Source organism: Salvelinus namaycush, chromosome 26 (genome assembly GCF_016432855.1).
Source record: "Salvelinus namaycush isolate Seneca chromosome 26, SaNama_1.0, whole genome shotgun sequence".
NCBI lineage: Eukaryota > Metazoa > Chordata > Actinopteri > Salmoniformes > Salmonidae > Salvelinus > Salvelinus namaycush.
Window position 1 is genome coordinate 6,596,516 of NC_052332.1, and position 5,077 is coordinate 6,601,592.

The window sequence follows — 5,077 nt, forward strand, 5'->3', positions numbered from 1 at the left end:
TATCAGAAGTCTGATAGCACTATGGATCTGTGTGATAAGAGCCACCACTAAAATAATGAAATATTAAAGTATGTGTAAAAATTTTGATATATACTTTGTTGAATGTACTTAATATGTACTGAATGTACTTAATACGATTGTTATATGTTGTTGTCTCACCTAGCTATCTTAAGATGCATGCATTAATTGTTTGTCTCTCTGGACAAAAACGTCTGCTAAATTACTCAAATGGAAATGTGAAAATGAACAATTTCAAAGCAGTATTATTATAATGAATCCCCCCCATTTTGGCAGTGGTGTAAAGTACTTAAGTTAAGCAAAAATACTTTAAAGTACTACTTAAGTAGATTTTTTGGGGGGGATCTGTAATTTACTTTACTATTTATATTTTTGCCTACTTTTACTTCACTACATTCCTAAAGAAAATAATGCACTTTTTACTTCATACATTTCCCTGATACCCAAACGTACTCCAATTGACACACTTATCAAGAGAAAATCCCTAGTCATCCCTACTGCCTCTCATCTGGAGGACTCACTAAACACAACACAACACAGCCAAGCCGCACTGCTTCTTGACACAATGCCCACTTTATACGTAAGCCAGCCACACCAATGTGTCAGAGGAAACACCGTACACCTGGCAACCGTGTCAGCGTGCATTGCGCCCGAACCGCCACAGGAGTCGCTAGAGTGCAATGGGACAAGATCATTGCTGCCAGCCAAACCCTCCCCTAACCCGGACGACGCTGGGTCAATTGTGTGCCGCTCCATGGGTCTCCCAGTCGCGGATGGCTGCGACAGAGCCTGGACTCGGACCAGGATCTCTGGTGGCACAACTAGCACTGGGTCACTTCGGAGGCCAGTGACCAATGATTCTTAAGTATATTTGAGCAATTCCATTTACTTTTGATACTTAAGTATATTTAATACCAAATACTTTTAGACTTTTACTCAAGTACTCAAATACTGTAATAATGGTTCCCTGAGGTAAGGGGAGATAGAAGAGGAAGATTTGTACTGTGACTAATCTTTTCTGGTAAAACATTTTTTTTTAATGTAATGTCATTAAATTTAAAATAACATTACAGGTTCGAGGTAGCCTGCAGTCATTGCATTCAGCTAATGACTTAGGCTGCTGATCTCAGTCTCTAAAGATTTGGTAAATAAAGATTTGGTTAATTCTGTGTTTATTAGGCATGTGTTTCCAAAACAAAGCAGCTACCAACAATTTCTGATTTGATTACAAATATATTTCCAAAGCAAAACATAGCGGCACATTGAAAAATGCATTATTGCTGTTGATGCCTGGGGCCAAACTCAGGTTCAAACTCAAGTTATTTGTGAACATCATAACATCTTCATAAGATATTTGTTGGGCTGTGCAGCATCTTATTCTCTCTCTCTTTCCTGTTCTCTCTCTCGTGGCTAGTGGTGATTGTTTAACAGTCTGATGGCCTGGAGATAGAAGCTGTTTCTCAGTCTCTCAGTCCCTGCTTTGATGCACCTAGATGGTAGCGGGGTGAACAGGCTGTGGCTCGGGTGGCTGAGGTCCTTGATGATCTTCTTGGCCTTCCTGTGACACCAGTGCTGTAGATGTCCTGGAGGGCAGGCAGTGTGCCCCTGATGATGCGTTGGGCTGACTGCACCACCCCCTGAAGAGCCCTGCGGTTGCGGACGGTGCAATTTCCATACCAGGCGGTGATACAGCCTAACAGGATGCTCTCAATGGCGCATCTGTAGAAGTTCATGAGAGTCTTAGGCAAGAACCTCACAAAGCCGAATTTCTTCAGCCTCCTGAGGTTGAAGAGGCACTATTGCGCCTTCTTCACCACACTGTCTGTGTGAAGGGACCATTTCAGGTTGTTGGTGATGTGCAAGCGGAATGTGAAGCTTTTGACCCTCTCCACCGGGGCCCTGTCGATATGGATGGGAGCGTGCTCTCTCTGCTGTCTTCTGTAGTCGAGGAGATATATACAGTGCATTTGGAAAGTTTTCAGACCCCTTGATTTTTTCCACATGTTATTACATTACAGCCTTATTCTAAAATTGATTAAATTATTTTCCGTCTCATAAATCTAAACACAATACCCCATAATGACAAAGCGAAAACAGGTTTTTATACATTTTTGCTAATTTATTACAAGTAAAAACAGAAAAAATTGATTTACATAAGTTTTCAGACCCTTTGCTATGAGACTCGAAATTGATCTTAGGTGCATCCTGTTTCCATTGATCATCCTTGAGATGTTTCTACAGCTTGATTTGGAGTCCATCTGTGGTAAATTCAATTGATTGGACATGATTTGGAAAGGCACACACCTGTCTATATAAGGTCCCACAGTTGACAGTGCATGTCAGAGCTAAAACCAAGCTATGAGGTCAAAGGAATAGTCCGTAGAGCTCCAAGACAGGATACCAAAACATTTATGCAGCATTGAAGGTCCCCAGGAACACCGTGGCCTCCATCATTCTTAAATGGAAGAAGTTTGGAACCACCAAGACTCTTCCTAGAGCTGGCCTCCTGGCCAATTTGAGCAATCGGGGGAGAAGGGCCTTGGCCAGGGAGGTGACCAAGAACCCAATGGTCACTCTGACAGAGCTCCAGAGTTCCTCTGTGGAGATGGGAGAACCTTCCAGAAGGACAACTATCTCTGCAGCACTCCACCAATCAGGCCTTTATGGTAAAGTGGCCAGACGGAAGCCACTCCTCAGTAAAAGGCACATTACAGCCCACTTGGAGTTTGCAAAAAGGCACCTAAAGGACTTTCAGACCATGAGAAACAAGATTCTCTGGTCTGATGAAACCAAGATTGAACTCTTTGGCCTGAATGCCAAGAGTCACGTCTGGAGGAAACCTGGCACCATCCCTACGGTGAAGCATAGTGGTGGCAGCATCATGCTGTGGAGAATTTCTTTCAGCAGCAGGGACTGGGAGACTAGTCAGGATCGAGGGAAAGATGAACTGAGCAAAGTACAGAGTTCCTTGATGAAAACCTGCTCCAGAGCGCTCAGGAACTCTGACTGGGGCGAAAGATCACCTTCCAATAGGACAACGACTCTAAGCACACAGCCAAGACAACTCAGGATTGGCTTTGGGACATGTCTCTGAATGTCCTTGACTGGCACAGCCAGAGCCCGGACTTGAACCCGATCGAACATCTCTGGAGAGACCTGAAAATCGCTGTGCAGCGATGCTCCCCATCCAACCTGACAGAGCTTGAGAGGATCTGTAGAGAAGAATGGGAGAAGCTCCCCACATACAGGTGTGCCAAGCTTGTAGAAGACTCAAGGCTGTAATCGCTGCCAAAGGTGCTAAAACAAACTACTGAGTAAAGGGTCTGAATACTTATGTGATATTACATTTTTTATAAATTTGCCAACATTTCTAAAAATCTGTTTTTGCTTTGTCATTATGGGGTATTGTGTGTAGATTGATGAAGGAAAAAAATACTAATAATCCATTTTAGAATAAGACTAATTTATCAAAATGTGGAGAGTCAAGGGGTCTGAATACTTTCCAAATGCACTGTATATACAATATATGAAGTAAATAATGCATTAGACATTCATACAATGTTATGCATTTCCTCTCATACAGAAACATCTACTTTGATTTCGATCATGTTTGACTCACACATTTAGGACTGAGCTGAGGACACTCTGAAATGCATGTTGGTGGACTCCCTACCAGCACTCAATACATTCAGCGAGATGGACCTGATGGTTTGAGGTCTTCAGTACAAAGAGGTAAGCAAAAAAAATGTGTATTGTTTATTTCGCTTGTACAATAAAATCCTTGTCAACTGTGGTCTAAGCTTAACCAGATTTCATCATTTCTGACCGTGAAGAGACATGTCACGTTTATCCCTCTTATAAATCAAGTCGTTCAGGAGTCAATATGTCAGATTTAGACTACAGATATAACGGGATTAGTTGTGATAATCTAGGAGTGTAATCCAGCCCTGCCCGGCGCCTCAGGTCTCAGACCGGTGTATCTGCTGTTTGTTAACTAGAAGCTTTGAACCGGTGCCAGATAATTAATCCCTGAGTGACTACCACTACTACTGTTCTACTCAATCAAAACCTGTCGTTTTTGACTGAAGGTTTTGATCGAGTGGCGCAGCGGTCTAATGCACTGCATCTCAGTGCTTGAGGTGTCACTACAGACACCCTGGTTTGAATCCAGGCTGTATCACAACCAGCCGTGATTGGGAGTCCCATAGGGCGGTGCACAATTGGCCCAGCGTCGTCCGGGTTTGGCCGTCATTGTAAATAAGAATTTGTTCTTAACTGACTTGCCTAGTTAAATAAACTAGAAAAATAAAATAAAAAACAGCAATTTCAGGAGTTGGCAAAACAGCATTGAAACACAGCATTGATTCATTATGATTGTCTTTCACTGTCATTATTTACAGTCAACATTGTATTGTTTTTATAAAATCAGTAGGTGCAGTAATCTGATGTAAATAGTTGCAGTGATATGATTGGAAGAAACCTCACAGGAAGTAAATGGCTGATTTATATTTAGGGATACTATACTACCTGCCGCCCCACTGTATCGTGGGGCAGGAGGTAGCCTAGTGGTTAGAGCATTGTGCCAGTAACCGAAAGGTTGCCAAATCGAATCCCTGAGCTGACAAGGTAAAAATCTGTCGTTCTTCCCCTGAACGAGGCAGTTAACCAACTGTTCCTAGGCCGTCGTTGTAAATAGGAATTTGTTCTTAACTGACTTGCCTAGTTAAATAAAGCCTTTTCTCTTCTCCTCATATAAAAAAGGAGGGGGTGTCTATTTATACCGGCGGTCTAAAAGCTGCGATTTGAGATTTGTAACTTCCCCTTTTAAAATAGCGCTCACATGAATCGCTACAACAGTGCTGTAACGGACGAGGGTTGGTCGATGGAGTCGGAAGGTGTAGCAGCGTAGCATATAAGAAAGCTACTATATTTGGAAAACGGGGTATCTAACGTTATACATTATTTATTTGTTGAAACAGGAGTAGGACAGGATTTTTCTGCTGTCCTAATCGATGGCGCCTCGGCAGCTGAAAACGTGTGGCCAGAATGTCGTTCTGCA